The sequence below is a fragment of the Panthera uncia genome, assembly GCF_023721935.1.
Source record: "Panthera uncia isolate 11264 chromosome C1 unlocalized genomic scaffold, Puncia_PCG_1.0 HiC_scaffold_4, whole genome shotgun sequence".
NCBI classification, from domain to species: Eukaryota; Metazoa; Chordata; class Mammalia; order Carnivora; family Felidae; genus Panthera; species Panthera uncia.
Window position 1 is genome coordinate 78,849,486 of NW_026057585.1, and position 19,408 is coordinate 78,868,893.

The following is a 19,408-nucleotide window of genomic DNA, read 5'->3' on the forward strand; positions in this document are numbered from 1 at the left end:
AACGTCTGATTCAAATGAGTTGGTTCCCTTCATGACCAGAATATCGTGCCACAAGGAAATGAGCTATGCCTTTACTACTCAAAGCATGGTCCTTGGACCAGCAATATTAGTATCACCTAAAAGCTTGTCATAAATGCAGAATCCAAAGCTAGTTCCCAGACCTACTAATCAGAATCTGCATTTTAATAAGATCCCCATGTGATTCATATGCACATGAAAGTTTGAGAAGCACTCTTTTTATTATATACTTCAATATCCAACTGAAGAAAGTGAGAGAAAATCTCTCTGCTAGTGCTTTTTTTTTCTCTGATGGGGTCATCCTGCATCAACAGGCCACTCTTGGAGCCCACGTGAACCGTTCTGTGCTAACTGGCTCAGGCCAATCAGGTCTCATCTGATTGACCTGGGATTAGGTCTCCCCTTGAAGCACATGCTGTGTGCAAGACAGATTGATCTAACAAGGCAGGGTTCTGTTAGGAAGGAGGAAACTGAAAAGTGTGCAGACTCCTCACATCTTACTGGAGAGTCTATTCGCCCAGTGTATCCACTTGGGTCTCTGTGTGCAGCCCTGAGCTTCACCTCTGCTCTCCACGGAACCCAGTGCCTCCAAGCCCTGACCTCTCCAGGGGCCCTTGGGCAGAGCACATGAACTGTCTTCTCTCTAGAAGGACTTGCAGGTGTCACTTCTTCCTCTCTGAAAAAAACAGTTACCACCCCTCCTTCTGCTTTGCATCCTCTAAAAATTGTTGAAATCTCTTGCTTGTTGCTGTTCTTTCCCCAATTCTCTTTATCCTTTAAAATATTTTATCACTGTTATTTTTCAGTGGACCCCAGAGAAGTAGAGGACATAAACACTACGTTCCATCCACCATCTTCAACTGAAAGCCTTCAACACGGATGGGGTTTATAGAGATGTTATGGCATGCCACTTTTTTCTGATCCTTTTCTTCTCTAAGAAGAAGCCAAGGAAAAAGTGGCATAGTCTCTAGCTGCAAACCAGCATGGGCAGTATCAGAACACTATCAGCATGGCTGAGAGTGGATACATGAGTACAGGAGCCTGACTCTGAGGACAAGCCAAATGGACACTGCCCCAGGAGCTCCAAATCACTGCCAGTGCAGTGATTTGAAAGGCCCGTGCTCACCTTTCTCCACATCCCTGCCTTGCTTATCTCAGAACCACTCTGCTTTCAAGTTGCTTCAACAAAAAGGGATGTTTAAATAAATTATAGTAAATACATGTGTGAAGAGGAACATGATTCATCTATTAAAGTGACACTGTTAAAAACTGAGAACAAATTGAGGGTTGATGGGGGGTGGGAGGGAGGGCAGGGTGGGAGGGAGGGCAGGGTGGGTGATGGGTATTGAGGAGGGCACCTTTTGGGATGAGCACTGGGTGTTGTATGGAAACCAATTTGACAGTAAATTTCATATATTAAAAAAATAAAAAAAAAAAAAAATAAAAAAAATAAAGTGACACTGTCCATATCTACTGATATGGACAGTTTCACACAATATATTGTTGAGGTGGTGGTGGGGAAGCCCATTTCAAAAGAGCAGGTAGAGAGTACATGTCTACAAATAGAATGTCTCAGACTTCACCAGCTTGTGAGAATATATTTCAGCTAATACTGTAAATGACTAGGCTCCATATCTTGGTTTTGCCTGATGTCAGGAGAGCAGGTAGAGTACATGTCTACAAATAGAATGTCTCAGACTTCACCAGCTGGTGAGAACATATTTCAGCTAATACTGTAAATGATTAGGCTCCACATCTTGGTTTTGCCTGATGTCAGGAACAGAGCCTCCCTCAGAGGGTCATGTGGTCCTTTCTGAGAGTCCCCCAGGGCACGGTCTGCATGCATTGCCCTGCCTCTTCTTCCCTGCAAGCTCCAGGAGACAGGCTCAGTGTCCTGTATCTGGGACTGGTGATCTTCTGCCAGACCCTGCTGGTACCTCCAGGCTGGCCTTCAGAGGACCAGCATTGCTCTTCTTTTACCATTCTAACTCCAGCCCGGAAGAGCTCTTCCCTTAGTTACGTGGCACAGCTAGCACTGGTCTCTGCCTTTTCACTAAATTTGGGGATGACCAAAGGGAACCACCCCTCCAAGCAAAACTGACAAGTCCCAGAAGAAATGGCTGCTTTTGATTTCCCCCAGACCCCTCCTTGGGCACCCCTATGGACTCTCACTGCCTTGCTGCCACCTCAACCAAGCTGGAGGCCATCTTTGTCTCTGCCAGAAGTCTCTGTGATGTCCAGGCTTCCGAGGTCCTGGTCGTTTTAGGACCTAGGGAGAAGAGAAAAGATATTCTTCTCCCTGTCTGAGGCTCACCTGTCTGGGCCTCTCTTGCTTTCCCAGGATTATTCTTTCCTGGCTGACAGCACAAATGCTCATTTCTCCTTCAGTGAACTGGGTGGGCCCTGTCTAATGGCCTCCAAATGGACAACGGCATCAAGTACAATAGTTCAATATCAGTTCATTCCCCTAGAGCTGCAGGAGGGAGGTATTTGCTTAATGTTTTGTTCAAAGGGTTTTTCCCAAATAAACAGTTTACTCCTAAGGTCAATGCTAGTCTGTATCACTTTCTGGACCACAAACTGTTTTATCAAAGCTTTAAACATCAAGATTTAAAAAAAAAAAAGCCTTAGGTCCAGAATTTCAGCTTGACACATATTTATATATGCACATGTAGGTATTGCAGATTTGCACCAAAATGTGAAAAAGAGTGGTTATTTCCGAATAGTGGGATGGAGAGTCATTTTTCTTAATTTTCCTTTGGCCCATCTGCTTTTTCTGTAATAAACATAAATTATTTGTGAAAAATTTTTAAAGTTAAAAAAAGATGATGAACCACACTGTTCATGTTCCTTCAACCAGATCCTTAATAAAGATGCTAAATGCATCGAGTATGGGCACTGCCTCTTGTTGGCCACGTGCCCCTAAGAGAATCCGTCACCCTTACATTTCCCCAACAGTCAATTTTGCAGCAATTTCTGTCCATTATCATGTCCCAGCAAATGTGAATGCATTTCCAAAGAAGACTAACATCAGCAAACCTGTATTCTAGAGTCTGAGTAGGAAAAGGGCCACTAAGATGGACGCAATGTTTTCTGATGGTGACCCAGGTGCACCTCCCTGCCACACCCCTGTCCTGGGAAGAGCCACTACTGGTAGCCACAACGCCCTAAGGAGAGGACTAACTCAGGCAGGCTCAGGGCTGTGACAATGCAGGAGGCAAAGCAGAGGTGGCCCGTGTGCCAGGAGCAGAGCTGGTCCTCGTCAAGTATGACTCACAAGAGGCTGGAGGGAGCTCCTGGTGTTGCCAAAGGGTCTTCAGGACCTGGGGTGTCAGAAACAGAGTCCACACATAGCCTCTGTGTAGTTGGGGGCTTTGGTCATGGGATCAGAGGACAAGGCTGATGGTGCTCAGATGCTCATGCTGGGCTTCCTCCCCCATCCCATTTGGGTGGGTGGCTCAGGAAGGCATACCCTGGTGCTGCCAAGGGTGTCTCAGGACCTTGACCCCCTGAGGTCTCACCCCAGCAAAGGGAAGATGAGAGTGCAGCTATCTCCTTGGAGCAGGACCCCAGCATAGCCAGGGAGTGGGATTTAAGGTCCACCTCCAACCCCTCCAGCAGAGGGGCTGGTAGAGCTCAGGGTCTGCCCATCAGGCCAGAAGGCAGGGGTGCAGGGCAAAGCTCCTGCCTCAGGAGAAGACGTAAACCCTGGACAGAACAACAAAGCAGAAGCTGGCCTTAGAGGCGGACCACTCAACAGGACTGGAGGTTACAGGAAGGCAAGTGACCAGGAGGTATCTAGGTGGTGAGGCCTGTTTCAGGGCTTGAGGTCTGCCCAACTTACTGCGGAAGGAGTCTCCTGGGGTTCTTGTGCCAGGATAAAAGCATTAAAAGTGATTCCAGTCTCTACATCATGGATGGGAATGGGGCTTCCAATATGTTCTCAACCCTGTGGACCAGGCAAAGCAGAGTCATTTAGTGAGAGCACTTACTCTGCCACTGTCCTGAGTGCTTCACACATATTAACTCATGTGATTCCACACCAACTGCACGGGACAGAGAATGTGATCAGCCTCACCGAACTGATGAGGACATAGGTGCAGAGATGGTGAAGAGAACAATATCTTGCGCGAATGGACAGACAGTCCCACCATGTACTCTCCATCTTCCTCTGCCCTCACTTCTCCTGACCTGGAAATACTGATACTAGAACGGAGTCTCCCCGGGGTGGCAGACATAGTGGAGGCCCTGTCCTTGTCCTCTGCAGTCACCATCCTCTTCCTGGTAACAGATTGCAACTGCAAGCCCTCTCCCTGAGGGTGTTCTCTAGTCGGAGCATGCTTGGCGGGAGGTGGGGGTGGGGGTGGGGCAGGATGGCTGGGGAGTTCCCACCCTTGGGAACAGCCTTCAAGCAGTCACTGGAGAGGATGAGTAGCTCAACGCTCACTTTCTGTTCCAAGGCGTGTTCCACACAGTCTCCCAGGGGCTTCCTGAGGGGCTGAGACCCAGGTGCTCACGTCAGAAAGCGTGTTGGCTTCCTTTCCTTCCCTGGGTTACTCCCAACTCTTTCACCCGGAATCACGCCCCACGTAAGCCACCTAATCCTTGTCTCAGTCTGGTTCTGGGGCACCCAGCCCCACCCATCTGCCCTTCATTAAGCCTGACCTTCAGGACTTCTTCGGTGCACCCCCCACCCCTATTGGAGCTGGCCTCTTTCTTCCCGGGCGCACTCTCAAGGGGTGTGGAAGGATGGGGGAGGCACAGTTTCTGGGGACCTGTCAGCTCCGTCCCTGAGTTGAAAGGAACAATGGAACATTGTGCTGTCAGAGAGGGCTGCCGCTTTGCTCCTCAAAAGGCAGGCGCAGGAGCATCCCCTTCTTTACTTGTCTCTTAGAAGTACCGTTCCCATCTGATTGAGGCAGTCTGTGGAAGACATGTAAAGACGAGGGTGCAAAATTCTGCTCTGCCATTCGGCAATTTGGGAGCAGCGTGCCGCCTCTCCACTGCACACAATTTGACCGGGAGCTCTGAACGACAAAGCCCAGAGGAACTTCCTCTTCTGATCTTAATGGGAGCTTGGGATCATAAAGGACCTGTTGCTGCAGTCAGATTTGCTCCGTTACTCCGCGCCTCGGTTTTCTCATCTCACATGTGGCAATAACGATCCACCTGGAGCACTGTTGGCGCAGAAGCGAGAGCATGTGGCCCACAGTATGTGTGTTTAGTTGTTTTTGAGATGATCAAACAAGGCTGCCAGTTTATTGGGAGGTCTCCACGGGAGGCCAGGGCGAGCTGTGGGCAAAGGGGCTTGAGGAGTGAGAGAGGAAGGCTGTGAAATTGGGACCAGGGGCATTGAAATCTCCATGACTGCAGTCAAATTTCCCTGAAGTTAGTGACAGCAGGACACGTGGTCAGGTCACTGGTAGATTTCTCATAGCTTCTGGCAAGGTCAGACCAATAGGGCAGCATCAGTGCGTGTGTGTGCACATGAGTGTGCGTGCAGTCGGTGGGGGGGGTGGGTGTGGAGCATGAGCTTGGCCATGAGCTCCCACCGATGGATTGTCTGGTTCCCTAAACTCTTGTTAACCTTAAAAATAAAGCTCCCAGTTGTCTGACCAGCAAAAGATGGGCTCATTTGGGAATAGCAAAGAATTACAGTACTGGACAAGCAAGCTGGGGCAATACCATAGGCAAGTCCAATAAACAAAGGACAGGAACACTATTACTTTGTGGAGAAGAAAGAACCTGAGAGGGGTTGTTTTGAATAAAAGCCCAATGGAAGAAAGCAAGAGTTCAGGGTGATGATGGTTTCTCACCAGCTGAATTACAGGGAGAGTCAATTTCTTATTGAAGATACTGTGTATAGCTTTCCCAGTTGGGCCTGTATTTCATGATTCTTTCCTGTCGAAATTCCTCTGTTAGGGTCTGTAATGGACAATTTTTCCTGTAATTGGCACTCAGTGGTAGGGCTCCCCTTTACAGACTCCCCTTCTAGCCTCCTCAGTCCACTTTAGTGAGGTTTCCCTTTTTTAAATTGAACACTCCCATATCCCTCCTGTCCCCCCCAGAAAGTCTCTGGGGCCCATACATTCTCCTTAATTGCTGTGAAGTTTTTCCCACTACAGCCTTTGCGTTTAAGTGATATTAGCCCCATCATGACCTTAGTCATCAGGCTCCTGTGCATCCCCTCTGACTGCTATATGAATGCCCATCTAACTCTCAGTGGTGCGAGTGCCCTTTATGTTCTAACATTTCTACTGGACTTGAACTCATAGGCCCAACTGGTCATTTTTTTGAGGCACTTGGATAAATTTTATCCAGGGCTGGGTTTGAGGACATTGTTGGGTACCATACCAAATCCAAAGTACCCTCTCTGAATTTAACCAGAAATAACTACATTTTAAATACAGTAAAACCTTGGTTTGTGAGCATAAGTCGTTCTGGAAACATGCTTGGAATGCAAAATACTTGTATATCAAAGCAAATTTCCCCATAAGAAATAATGGAAACTGAGATGATTTGTTCCACAACCCAAAAATATTCATATAAAAATGATTACAATGCTGTAATATAATATAAAATAGGAAAGTAAATACAAAATATAAAGAAAAATAAACAAATTAACTTGCACTTACCTTTGAAAACCTTCATGGCTGGTGTGAGGGAGACAAGAGAGGAGGGTTATTGTGTAGGACCACTTTCACTGTCACTAATGGAATCACTAATGAGCTACCTATTGGCTCAATGGATGGGGGCCATGTACATGCTCTCATGGATGTTGACTATAGTACAGTGTTAATAAACTCTTGTCATCTACTGTATTTAGTGTAACTGGCAATAAGGTAGCAGAGGAAAGGGTCTACATCAGCAGGTAGCCTGACCTAGAATGAAACAAAGTATTCCTAAGCTTAGTCTTGTATGGAAAAGCAAAGGACTGTTGTCCATAGGTGCTTTGAAGTGACAAAAAATACACTAGCGTCAGGTGTGGGCACCTTCCAACATTCTGAAAAATCACTGATTTCTGCTGAATGCCATGGCCTGAGACCAAGCATCTGAGCATGGGAGATGATCACCCACAATCCTGCAGCAAAAGAGAGAGAGAGAGAGAGAAGCTTTGGCTCACTTGTGATCGCGTGACATTTGGCATCACGTACTACTCATATTGCAAGACATTGCTCATTTATCAAGTTACAATTTATTAGAAATGTTTGCTTGTCTTGCAGAACACTCGCAGAACAAGTTACTCTCAATTCAAGGTTTTACTGTAACTTCTATTTAAATGAAAATTACATATCCATTTTCAAGTATGTATTTCTGGGTCTAGTTAATATCTGACCCCTTCAACTCTTATATAAATCAAAGCTCCAATGAATGAAGATACTCTGCCCCAAGATTCCCAGCTCTTTGCTCTGGGTATGGGTATGGGCCAAGAAGGTTTTTGTCTTCTGATTTCCAGTTGGGTTTGGCCAACAGGGAACACCAGTAGATCCCAGGGAAGGAGGAAAGTAAGGGAGGATACTGTTTTCCCCTGCTTCTCTCTTTGTGGGGTTACCTTGATCTAGCTGACACCATGAAAGAAAACCACAGCTCTTTCTGTCTCCAGATTCCTGTACATCTCTCCTCCCCTCATTCCTTCAGGGCTGAGGTCCTACACCATCTTTTATGGTGTCCCTGCACCCTGCCCACCCCTTTGAAAACTCTCTTCACTTATCCAAACTGAGTGTGCCACCTATTTTCTGCTGAGACCCAGACTGGTACATAGAGCCCAGGTATTTTGACTAGTTGAGAATCTTAGTCACAGGATACCACCTTGAGTCCCAGTTAGGGCACTGTTTCTTCCAGAAGATTCTCTACAAAGAGGTCACAACTCCTATGCCCCAGCACCTGAGACAGTGAGAAAATGAGACCCTGGCTATATAGTTAATGAGATTACATCCTTGCACTTCCATGATCACTCAGAGCCTTCAAAAAAAAAAAATGGTGTTCATCATTTTTTCTCTTTATTTGTATTTTCTTCCTTACAGATGTCAGTTTTCAGAAAAGGAAACATCCTAAGCCCTAGAGCCTGGGAAGAGGATGCACTTTTGGCATTTTTATAACACTTAACAAAATGAATGGCTCTCTGTTAGTATTTTCAATCGATTTTATTTACTTTCTTGTATGTCTGTATGAAAAGCCCTTTTTTCAAGATTTTTTCTCTTTCTCTCTCTTTTTTTTTTTTTTTTTTTTTTTTTTTTAAACCAGAATTGCTGTGAGCTATCCCAAAGGGCCAGGAATCTGGCTGGAGGTTGCTTGTGAAATTGGCATTTTTCTTTTTAAAATGTAACTTTTCTTTAAAAAAAAAATCAATAAAGCCATTGTGATACCTTTACTAGAGATTAGACCAGCTTTTCTTTAATAAATATTAGCTTTTACCTCGGGATACCTCGGAGTGATACTTCGACGTTGTGAGGAACTTGGGCCTTGAGGTATCATGTTCTGAAGGTCCTGAAAAGATCTGTCACGTGCCTTGCTTTTTGTTGGTAGATGGTGATTTAGGGCTGTGGGTCCCAGGTGCCATCTGTAGATTCTTGTCGGGCTGGGATAAGTCACCTGGCAGTGGCTTGCTTCCCTGATACATTCCTGACTGTGCTGGGTTGACCGATCTGTACTCCAGGATGCACTGTGATAGGTGTAAACTGGGAGGCCCCCTTTCTGTAGCCCTCGTGAAGCCACATACAGCTTGCCTCCATCAGGGAGAAGGCAGGAGCCTTAGTTTCCCCATCTGGGTATTGAGGCCAATCATTCCACCTCACGGGCTGTATCTTAAGGAGTTAAGGCTTGAAAATTATTGAGCATATGGCCCACAAGTAGTACTCATTGAATGTTTTCTATTGCCATTGCTGTCACTATGAGTATAGTGACATATAGATCCTCAAATTGACAAATTTATATCAACGAAAAAAAACTGCCATGTGACATCATAAAATAAAATTCCACACTATCACTGTTCTGCACCCCAAAAAAAGTGTAAAGCCCAACGTTTGGGGAAGATACGTTAATCTAAGTTTGCCAGCTGTTTGTTCTTAGAAAGGACTGTCGTTTATTCTGATATGTCCTCTAGTTTTGCTGTTAAAATGTCCATGAAATGATGGCGATCATAGATTTTTTTAAAAATACCCTTGTTTGCCAAAGTAAAAAAAAAAATTGTAAGTCATGCTTTTTAAAAACTCTGATGTAGAGGGTGGGGGGCTTGGGGCTTGTGCAGTGTCGTGTGGAGGGTGACAGTGAGGGAAAGGAAATGAGGTGGCCACGGCCTGCTGCGTGTGAGGGGCTGTTCCCGGTTGTGTGTGGAAAACTCCACAAAGCCTTGAGCCGAGCCCCTTGTGTCTTGGGCACAAGGCAAGTACCAAACCGTTGTAGAACATGTCTACTCACAGCGGGGAGGAGCACGGAAGGGAACCAGCATCACGGAATTCATTCATGCCGCCAGTGTTTACCCAGCGCCTATGTGCCAGCACTGACCTAGAGCTATAGCTCTGAACAAAGCAGGCAGATTCTCTGCCCTCATGCAGCTCACGTTGCCGTGAGACTGTCTGCCTGAAGGTTTACAGTGCGATCCTCCAATAGCCCTGGTGGAATGGATATAAGCCCTCCCTCCTCAGGGTGAGAAAACCAAAGTCCAGAAATGTTGAGCCACAAGCAGCAGCAGCTCTGGGTTAGCGCCTTGGTCTGTCCCCAAAGGAGCCAGTCCCTCCTCATGGTCACCTCTAGGGGAACACTCTGCCAGCTGGATGCCTGGTTCCAAGGTGAGTGCGGACAGTTTGGCCTCAGGAGCTGAGCTTCACGATGCACACTTTTCACTCCGGAGCTCTTGTGTCAGCTGAAGCCACGGCCCTGATGAGAAGTACGGACTCCATCCTGTAAATCAGTCTTGGGTAGCGATGAAACGATGGAAAAGTTCCCAGCTCTAACCACAGCTCTGCCACTGACAGCTGGGTGACCTTGAGGCCGTCACTTATCCTCCCCTTTACTGTGGCCATAATATTACTCCCTTGCAGAGCTTTTATAACTGTTCATAAAATAGCATATGTGGAAGCACTGAGCTCATCACTTGGCAAATATAGTTGCTCAATAAATGTTAGTTAAATTGGAATCTGAAAAATCGAGGCAGAGGCACTGAGCCTAATTCCTGAGCCTGGAGACCTCATCTGGCTCATTGATTTGCCTTTAAGCGACTGATTTTATATGCCAGGACACACATCAGGATGGTGCAGGAAACCCAATTTAGCAAGCTGGTTTTATCTGGTGCGGATGTGATCTGTGATTGAAATCAGGAGCGTTTCCACTCAGGGCATCCACGAGCTCTATAAACGGATGGCTCAGCACACACACCTGTGGCCTGTGTGGACCTGGGTGCCAACCTCACTGGCACTTCAGTGCCAGGTAGACCCTCCCCCCCCCCCCCCCACGGAGTCGAGCACCTTCCCGTCTCTACTAACTCCGCCACACCTAAGATGACAGCCTGATACCGTCAGTGAACAGGGAGCTCGGGACCCTTCAAAGGCATTCCTATTTGGGTCAAGGAGCCAGCAGTCAGGAGCAACTCACCCCGCCCCCCCCCAATGCCGCCCGGTCATTTCTTTAGATGTCAGTGAGGATAGTGAGACTCCCAGCCAAGGGAGCGGACTTCATCATCTTGATGCAAAAAATAGGCGGTGCTGGGTCAAGCAGGAGTTGGTGAAGGGACGGTTTCTTTGCAAAAAGTTCATACCCTCTTTTCTAATGGGGAAGCAGATAGAAAATAAGCTCAGCCAGGAAGTCCTTTGGGCAGACTGGAAAGGAGGGGTTTCTCTTGTGCATGGTTTTGGAGCCTGGGAGCAAGGGCCAGAATGGTGTCCCTGTGACAGAGGGCCAAGGCCAGAGACAGGTGTCCATAAGGAGTCATCATGCAAATGTCCTTGTCAGGTGCAAGGGTCCAGAGGGGCTCTGTACTTGGACCTGACAAGTGCCCATTGCTGGCTCCTGTCTACCCTGGGCATTAGGTGGGGCAAAGCTCTGGCCATGGACCTGACCACAGGTCAGAGTGGGCATGGTGGCCACACAGGGCAAAAGGGGAGGTCCCTGGACTCCTCCCGGTGGAGACCAGGATGCAGCCTGGAGGTCAGGTTGCTCGAAGGGCTTTGGCCATGGGGACAGCAGGAAGGTGAAGACCTGACCCACCAATATGCACAGTGTAGGCTGAGGTGCTGTGAGTCCTGGGCCCTGGTGAAGAGCTGGTGGCCTAAGGACACTTGGGCCACTCTGGGTCTGGCTGGCCACGGGTATGCTCCAGTCCTTGGGTGGCCCCACCCTCAGCAAATGTCTCGCCTTCTGGTCGCAGGTTGCCAACTCCTGAACCCAAATGACTGATGTGTCACGCCAGCTGGTGGCCACGCAGTGTGTTCCCATAGACTCTGGCACCCACACAGCTGGTGGTTTGGGGGAAATCTATGGCAAGTGATGTGTAAGGGGGTAGCTGTTGGTAGACTCATCATTTGTCCACTGATTGTAGCTCTGACAAGAGAAGAAGATTCCTTCCCCTCCTTTGGCCCCTTGAAGACCCAGCAGGAGGCCCCCTCCTCAGCCAGCCTGAGCAAAGCAGGGAACTGAAGCAATTAGCCAGATTATTCAGGCAGAAGTCCCACAATGCAGCCATTGAGACGGAGAAAATGCTAGTGGCACCTTCCCTTTAAAAATCCTACCTTCTCTATTTCAATTGCTTTTTGAAAAAACAGAAACCCAACCATATTGTGTTAAAGTTACTTTGGAGGTTGACTCAGCTGGGCTCTCATTGTGCTCCCCCCAGGATTCCACATCAGCCCCAACCTTCCCCGCCCCTCCCAGGATGATGGCAGCATTGAGTTAAAATTGAACAGATTAGTAAATAGATTTCCATCTTCCTGCTACACAATAAACAGCATTGGAGGGAACACAGGAAAGGATTACTGGATTTAAAAAAACCCAATCAATCCAATAAGAGGGTAAGGAGTCTCTGCTGGGACAGCAAAGGAGTTTCAGCAAACACCTGGAGGGGTGGGGTGGCTGCAACCACTGAAGTCCCCACTGGGAACCACAGCTCCCCCTTTCCATGAACAGGGGTCCTTGTTGGTCCCTGCTCCTCCATTTTCTGATGAGCAGCAAACTGACCCATCAACAGCAATATCCACACCGCCCCTGAGCCCATGCTGACCCCTCTGGCTCCCGGTTGGTTCCACCAGCCAGAGAGGCCCGGACTCAGGCTGTGTTCCTGGGCCTCCTGTGTTCATGGAACCAGGCTTTCCTCCTCCTCAGCCTGTGTGCCTGGCTGGCACACTGGCCTCTGCCTTGGGTCTCAGCAGTGTCCTTTGCATGCCCCAGTACATCTTGACCGATGCCCAGCATGGAGCGATTTTGTTTTTTGGATGATGGAGGGGCATGTGTTAACAGGGGACTTCTCTGTGTCTAGGTCAAGCCCCAGTATGGGGGTAATCGTCACATTCTGAGCATGTAGCAGGAGCAGTGGGCTTCAAAATCCATTCTAAGCATACGAGATCCTGGGCTGACAGCAGTGTGGCTAAGCCTGGATCCACTGGGATTCTCACCCAGGCTGGCTTGGGTCAGGATGGGCTTGGGCCTGAGGGGGCCACACCCTGCAGGGATATATCTAAGTCTAAAGAGAAGTAGGAAGGCCGTGGCATGAGGGCACAGACAGTAGGCTGCTGGCTGACTGTATACAAGGGTGACCTGTGGCTCATAGTGGGGACTTTATCCAGTGTCAGCAACTTCTCCCATGCCAGCGTTTGCCAACACTGACTTCATGTCATACCCTCCTGACATGCAGGAGTCATCCCAGACTCCCTCCTGCTTATAACTCGACAGACTGCGTTGGATGAATTTATTTCCAGTCATTTTTTTGTTTGCTAATTCTGGAGGTATCCATTTGCTGGTACAAAAATACAAATCCTTTTACTAGCATGATCAAATTTAACTCAATATGACAATCCCCAGCCTGATGCAAGCATCTCATCTTTCTAACCCACAAGGTCTCATAAGGAATGAATTTGGAAGCATGTCGTGTCTTGGGAGTCAGGTGCCTAGCCTGAGCGCGTGTGACCTCTATATGGGGTGGCCAGTAGTGTACAAACAGGGGGGAGGCGTTGTGTCAGCCCAGCAGTGAGGGGACATGGCCACAAACTGGACACTGGGCTGGCTGGATCCACCTCCCTCGTGCTTTCAGCCTTTTGATCTCAGAGCCTGGTCCCTGGCCAGTGGTACTCACACCTGCTCCCTGCAATTTGGTGGCTCCTCCCATCCCTCTCTGTGTGTTTCAGAATTCAACTTTGGCTTTGTTCTCCGCTTCGTACGGTCTTTCAGTCTTGACGTTCTCTGGGGTCTCAGGTAAGATACTCCATTTTCCTCTTGCGTTCACCACAAGGTAGGAGCTGCTCAGAACTGCTCAGAGTCTCTGTCTGTGGATCTTCTGGGCCACTGGAATAGCAGAAAGAGTGCAGACTTGGGACTTGAGTGAACATGACTTTGAAGCAAGTCTGTGCCTCCTTATTGCCCTGGGAATCAGCCACAGTTTGCTGCCCCCATTAAGGAATGCCATGCCTAGGGGGCGCCTGGGTGGCTCAGTCGGTTAAGCATCTGACTTCAGCTCAGGTCACGATATCGCGGTTTGTGAGTTCGAGCCCCACGTTGGGCTCTGTGCTGACAGCTCAGCCTGCTTCAGATTCTGTGTCTCCTCCTGTCTCTGCCCCTCCCATGCTCATGTTCTGTCTCTCTCTCTCTGTGTCTCTCAATAATAAATAAACATTAAAACAAATTAAAAAAAAAAAAAGGAATGCCCTGCCTAAACAGATGACCCCATCGTTCTGCTATCAGGGTTTCACCCTCAGGGGCGATGGGACTGGGAAGGATAGGTTCTTGGTTTTCTTTACCAGAAGTAATGGACACCTACTGTTTTTGTCTACTCTGTGTTCCTTTCTCCCTTATAACCGCATCATCTTTTCACTCACCAGTTGCTGTATAACAAATCCTTATAAAACTTAGCAGCTTAAAAACACCATGATTTGTTGTCTCTCACAATTCTATGGGTTGACTGGGCTCAGCTGGGTGGCTCCTGTCCTCCTGGTATTGGCTGGGCTTTAGTCACCTGAGGCCTGATTGGGTGGGGAGGTCTAAGGTGGCTCACTCACATGCTCGTAGGTGGTTCTGGCTGGGAGCTGGGTGCTCACAGGGGCTGGTGCCCGAGCACCTCGCTCTCTTCCACACAGCCCCTCTATGTGGTGTAGGTGTCTCGTAGCACTGTTGCTGGGCTCCTGGCGGGAACATCCTGGTACATGAAAGCAGAAATTGTGGGTGTGTTAAGCCCAGCCTTGTAGTAAAGCAGCACTATGTCCGCTTATTAGCGGACTAATAAAAGCATCTTATTAGTCAAAACAAGCCAAAAATAGTCTGGATTATGGGGCACCTGGGTGACTCAGTTCGTTAAGTGTCGATTCTTGACCTCAGCTGAGGTCTTGATCTCAAGGTCTTGAGCTCAAGCCCTGCGGGGGCTCCACGCTAGGTGTGAAGATTACTAAAAATAGTCCGGATTCAAGGGAAAGGGAAATAATCTCCACCTCTCAATGGTAGGCATGCCAAAGAAATTTTGACCCTTTTAGTTTACCATGCCTTCCTTTGGAAAACTGCCTGGTGGGGATGCCAGTCAGACCTCTAGCCCCCTGGCCACAGGAATGGACAATTGGTCCAGGCCTGGATGGTCAAATTTCCATTTGTACTTCCATCCCCACAAGCCCCGCCATGACATTTGGCCCAAGAATGGGCAAGTGACCCAAGCTGAGTGACCCAGTCTTCTTCCTTTGGATCTAACATATGGGCAACAGAAGAGATAAGTTTCCCTCTTTACTGTGGGGTTGGGTAACTGGGATGAGGTAAACCTGAGGTTACCCACAGCCAGAGTGCAACTCCAAGCCATTTGTCATGGAGGCTCCTTTGACTAAGGTAACAATGAAGCAAATGTTCAGAAAATAGTAGGAGAGAGAAAAAGGGCATGAGGAAAGCTATGGAGAGGATGGAGAAGATTCAGAGGAAAATGGCAATGATGGTGACAACGTCATTTGTCAAGACCTGGAGTCCCCAGACTTCCAGTTATATAAAACCAACAAATTCTCAATTTTGATAAAGCTAGTTTGAGTTAGTTTCTATTACCTATGATCAAAAGGGTTCACTCATTAAGGTTTGATTTCTCATCTAGAAAATAGTAACAATTCTAGCTAGAATGTCCTGAGCTTCTACACAGGGCCAGGCACTGTGCTCGGTGTGTTACGTACGTTTCCTCATTTAAGGTTCATTACGGCCCCAGAGAGCGGGGGTCCAATAGTACCCATTTTACAGATAAGGAAACTGAAGCTCAGAGAGTTTTAGACCCTACTCAAAGAGTAAATGGCATAGTCATACTTCCAACTTTTTGAGCAACCAAACACCTATATTATGCCCACTACTCCGTAGTGCCCTGAGTTGGGTATGCAGACCAGCTGGACAAGGCCTGCTCAAAGTCAGCATGACTTTGGGAACAAGTGTGCCAACAGCACAAGGCCATTGTGAAAAAAAGGTGGATCTCTTGGTCCTTCTAAATCCTCCTTCTTTGGGGGCACCTTTCAGAATCACTAATTCATGGACAGAGTGCAGAATCAGGCCATAGATGATTCTCACGTTTTAGGGAAGGAGCTTCTCTTTACATTTCCTGTCCTAATAAACTGATTGTTGAGGAAGGGGAGAGGGAATCAGTAGTGTGTGAGTCGCCCACATCCCCTGCCCCCCACCCCCAGCTCCAGGGAGCAACTCATCAGGTTCTGCCCAAGTCCTGGGTCTCTTGCTCTGCATTCTTAGCTCTCCTGTGGGAGTCACTCCCCATCTGTTGTTTGCAAGTCAGTCTGACAATTGTCAACCAGATGGGTGTCTAACAAGGAGTAGTCATAGCAGAGCAGATTAGGGCATTTTTGGGATTGGACCATTTGCCAAATGCAAAAACCACTTCTCTACCCTCATCCTAAACATCGATTCCAATACCCATTCTCCACAGGGGTCAGCTCAAGGCCGGGAAACTAGAGTCAGCAAATGTCTGTGAAAGAGGAGAGGTATGCATTTCAGTACTATTTACTGGGCACCTACAATACACCAGACTTGACCAACCCTGAAGCTTTGATGCTGTTTCTTTTATCAGGGGCTTATTATCCAAAATCTCATCCCTAGGCTGCCTGCCCTCTGCCTCCAGGCAAAGAATTCTGCAGAATTCAATTTGCTTCCTGATGGAAATGGACTTGAGGCCCTAGCGAAATATATAAACAAGCACACACCTGATGCGTGCAACATACCTTTTCCTGTCGTTTGTAACTCTGCCTGGCCCTTGCTCAGGCTGCACAGATTGAGGCAGCCTTTAAAATGACACATGCCAGACCCAAGACCCCGGAGATGCAGTGGCTGCCCTAAAACCTCACTGGCAGGGCAGGCTCCCCGGTGCTGGAAATGATGGTCTTGCCATATTTGTCCTCCCTTCCTCCCTTCCCCCATTTTATAGCCTGGGTTTGGGTATCATCTCCTTCACTCTAGATTCTCTCACTGCCCTTCAGAATAACCCTTCATGGCTCCAAAACCTGGAGAAACTAACTTGCCAAGAGATGTGAAAAATGTAGTGCAGGTGTGTGCACACACACATAGCTCACAAAAGACATCAACAGTAATTGACCATGGGAGAGGACTCTCCCCATTTGGGCGACAAGAGTGGGGACTGGCCTTCTCTTAGGAGGAAAGGGCCCTTTCTTGGCAATCTGGGAAAGTAGCTTTCGGACCTCCTGGGATGCTGGCCCTCTTCCAGATCCTGGTGGCTCCTCTGCTGAAGCTGGACCCTGCTTTCAGACATTTCCTGTATCTTCTAGTAAATGCAATGCACCCAAACACTGCCTAGAACTCTGGAAACCACCGCTCGCCCCTCCCCTTTAGGCCAGAATCCTTAAAAACCAAGGCTGCACTTGAACTTGCTCCATGTCCCTGGACTTGTGAGCAGAAGAATCACAGCCATCTTTACTTACCAGGAAGACCCTCTTCTCTTACCTCAGAAGGTTGCCCTGAACTCTGCAGGAACCCACTCAGTTCCTCTGTCCCACCGCACCAGCCCCCGCTAACCCCCACCTGCTCGCAACTAGGGCTGGGTCACACATGCCATTTAGGAAGATGTGTCAAATGTCAGGAATCCCCTTCTCTGTACCAAACTGTCTCTTTGCATTTGCACTGAGAAGCCTCTGCATCATCAGGGGGTTGGGTGGTAGGACAAGCCAGGAGACAGGATGTGCAGATCAGGAGGAAGGGTGTGGGGCTGAGAGAGTGTGTGCCAAATGAACTCTCAGTGTGGGTTTGTTAAGCACCCATCCTGGGGGTCAATGAACCAGGGAGGAAAGAAGGCCAGGTGGATGCTGGGAGCAGCCTCAGACGGACCGAGCCAGGAACTGAAGCAGCTTCATGTGGGCAGGGCAGCAGACACAGAGAAGAGAGGTGGTGGGGACTGAGCCGGCTTGCTTTGCCCCCCTAGAGCAGGGCTTGTTGTGGTGTGGGTGTGGGGGTGCTTCTCTAGCAAGTGGCCGTGCTGGGACCCAAGGAGTGAGGCTGGGCCCTGTGGTCACAGCTCAGTTTCTTCATTCCAAGAACGGCTGGCTGGCTGTTCCCCTCTTTGGAAACCCTGTTAAACACTGAAACACAGCCCTGCTGCCAGCTCCCTTGGCCTGAGCTTTTGCCTCTCAGAGGTACCAGTGGAGACACCTCCACAGGCCTGCGGGATGGCCTTTTTCTCCCATACCAAGGACCACACCTTTGGTCTGGTGCGAACTGCCCCAGAATGCCCCAGATGTGGTCCAGCCTCCTGTCTGCACGAAGCACAGAGACTCTGCTGCCTCCTGCAGGCCCCATCTGGGTCCAGCACTCCCTGGACTCGCGGGAAGACTTCCTGACCTGCCCGCCACCTCCCACTCCCACCACGTCCACGTTTTTGTGGCCCCAGCCTTTTCGCCCTCTTGCAGGTTCGTGCATTCTTCACCCACTCACATAGTATGTATGTAGTACATACCTCCTTACTGTGTGCTGGGGCTCCAGCGATGAGCAAGTCAAACAAGGTCCCTGTCCTTAAGGAGCTTACTGACTAATTTGGAGCAGGCAAGCAATCCCATAAAAGCATAAAGGGCATATCCTCTGGTGAGAGGGCGCACCAGCTCTGGGAGCACCTAGCTGGAGCCTGCATTAGTTTCCTAGGACCGCTGTCACAAATTGCCACCATTTGGGAGTTTAACACAGCAGAAGTGTATAGCTCAAAATCAAGGTGCTGGCCGGGCCGTGCTCCCTGGGAAGGCTCTAGGGGAGGATCCTTTTGTGTGCCTCTTTAGCGTCTGGTGGTTGCTGGTAATCCCTGGTGTCGTAGGCTCCCAGCCACGTCTCTGCCTCCATCACTGCATGGCATCTCCTTCTGTGTCAATGTCCATCTTACCCTCTTCTTCCAAGGATGCCACTCATTGAATTAGGGGCTCATCTCACTCTCATGTGACCTCATCTTAACTTGATTATATCTACAAAGACTCTTTCCAAATAAGGTCACATTCATAGGTACTGGGGATTTCAGGATTTGAATATAGTTTAGGGGACACAATTCAATTCACACGGGACCCTTAGTATAGACTTGGATCATCAGGGCAGACTTCCTGGAAGAAGTGAAATTAGCCTTTAAAAGCAAGTAGAAGTTAGCCAGGTAAAGAATGAGGAGGGACAACCATGGGTGAAGTCCAGGGGCAGGAGAGGGTTTGGAGCGCTAAGGCTGTAATGGGCATGCAGTGTGGCTGGGGCAGTCATAGGAGGTTGGAGTGACATGGTAGACCTTGACAGGGGGTGCTTGGTGCAGAGCCCTGTATCACGTGTTAAGGGGTTTGGATCCTGTCCTCAGGTTATGGGAAGACACTGAAAACTTTTATGCGAGGGACTGACATAGTCATATTTACATTAGAGAGATATTATTCTTGGAGCCGCACGGGGAATTGATGGGAGAAGGCAGCCAGGGGATGGGGATGGGGAGGTGCAGGAGGAACCTTGGTCATGGTCCAAGGTAAAGAAGATGATGGCTTACACTGTAGTCAAGGCACAGGGAGTGGAGAGAAGCAGATGAGTAGGGGAGTATTTACAACAAGACTGCATGATTGAGGGCATATTGGGAAATGAAAGAAAAAGCCAGACAGGATTTCAGGCAGGCCTCTAGCCCAAGAGATTTCCAGAGAGGCTGGATCGTACTTCCCAGGGGAGCTTATGCCAAGAAGGAGGAGGACCCCCACATAAGGAATGCACATAGATGTCT

General features: G+C 48.6%; 1 long non-coding RNA gene across 1 annotated transcript; it reads right to left on the bottom strand.

Annotated features, from left to right (window-relative positions):
- Positions 1–1,497: 1,497 nt before the first annotated feature.
- On the bottom strand, positions 1,498–4,843 carry LOC125913752 (uncharacterized). The gene is made up of 3 exons (XR_007455067.1): positions 4,684–4,843; positions 3,863–3,967; positions 1,498–2,287 (listed from the first exon to the last, which is right to left on the bottom strand). It is a non-coding gene; the product is annotated as an uncharacterized LOC125913752 (long non-coding RNA).
- Between the last annotated feature and the right edge of the window lie 14,565 nt (positions 4,844–19,408).